Source organism: Morone saxatilis, unplaced genomic scaffold (assembly GCF_004916995.1).
Source record: "Morone saxatilis isolate NCDOM2014 unplaced genomic scaffold, NCSU_SB_2.0 Contig5, whole genome shotgun sequence".
Lineage (NCBI taxonomy): Eukaryota > Metazoa > Chordata > Actinopteri > Moronidae > Morone > Morone saxatilis.
Genome location: NW_023340095.1, coordinates 23,440,222 through 23,441,960, shown reverse-complemented (window position 1 = coordinate 23,441,960; position 1,739 = coordinate 23,440,222).

Sequence of the window (1,739 nt, the reverse complement as noted above, 5' to 3'; positions counted from 1 at the left end):
TTATTTGTATAGCCGCCAATTCATTAACAGAGTTATCTCAGACACTTTTTCAAATAGAGCAGGTCTAGACCGAACTCCTTTTAACATTTACAGATGACCCAAACATAACCACCATGACAAGGCACTTGCGACGGGGGCAAGGAAAAACTGCCTTTTAACAGGCCAGAAACCTCGGACAGACCCTTCGGCTCTAGGTGGGTGGTCATACTGCCTTGACCAGTTGGGGAGAAAGAGAGAGAGAGAGAGAGACAAGAAGACAAACAGATGTCAGCAACAACAGCAGCAACAACACATTAACAGTAATGATCGACGTGACGTCATCACGAAAAAGAACGGTGACACGCGACAGCAGCAATGTACCGGACAGCGAGCAGCGACAACAGCACCGCAGCAACAACATGGGCCAGCCTTCGCTCCCCACGTGAATGAATGAGCCTTGGCGGCCCATGATCCTGTCTCCGGTTCAGCGCTTTTCCTTCCTTGGACCCCTTTTGATAGGTACTGACCACTGCAGACCGGGAACACCTCACAAGAGCTGTAGTTTTGGAGATGCTCTGACCCAGTCGTCCGGCCATCACAATTTGGCCCTTGTCAAAGTCGCTCAAATCCTCACGCTGCCCATTTTTCCTGCTTCTAACGCATCAACTTTAAGCCAAGCTAGACATCTTGTGCTGGACACAAAGACATGAAACTGGGTAGGTCTGGCTCTAGGTAAGATGTCAAGGGCATTTGATTATATTTGATTTGATGAATAAATGAAGTCATTTTTACTCAAGTAAAGGATGTAAACAATGTTTTTAGCTAGCTAGCTAGTTGGTGGTGTATAGTATATACCATGTACACATATTTATTAGTACATACAGTAGTTATATGTAAGTATACAGTATATATTCTTCATACACATATGAAATAATATAATATGCAAAACAGTACAGACTGTAGTTTATGACAAGGGTTAAAAGTGGTATTACTAATACCCCTTTAGTATATAAAGCTCAGATCGACCACCCAACAGTACAGGAGACTATAGGTTAACGTTAAAGAAGTCATAACAGTGACCAAAATGTTTGGACTACATTGTTTTTGACAAAAGATTCTGTACTATTGATGTGACCTGTTGTTCAGACTTTCATCCAGTCAGATGTCTCGTAGATACTTTCTGTGAACTCAGATTATATCAGCTATGAAGACACATTATTTTTCTTACCATATTCAACTCATTTGTCTTTAATCTGACCAGAAACAACAACCACCTGCAGAGGATGTTGTGGCAGCTGAGAGTGGGCAGCACCTCGGCTCTCATAGGTAAGTATGTATAACTGTTCTTCCCCAAAAGAAATCCCGGTGGGCAGCCACCTCTGTCCCCATGGAGCTCTTCAAGCTTTTTTTTTCACAGCAAAACTATCCAAACTTTGTGTGACAACACAACAAAAATGCTGAGAAAAATATTGCTGCTGGCACGAAATGTATGTGGACTCCAGTTACATCTGAAGAACTGTGCTAATACATGGGGCTGGTGTTTTACATGGGTGTCCTCAATCTGCCAAAAGTCAGTGACATGTGGCGTGTGCAAAGCACCTTCCACGTCCCCTTTCCTCGCAAGGTCATGTCCAGAGACAGGTTCCTCTTTATATCTTGGAACATGCATATGAGTGACCCTGAGGAGGACGCAGTGAATGACAGGAAGAAAGGCACAGAGGATTATGACAGCCTGCAAAGCTGTCTACCACCCTCATCAG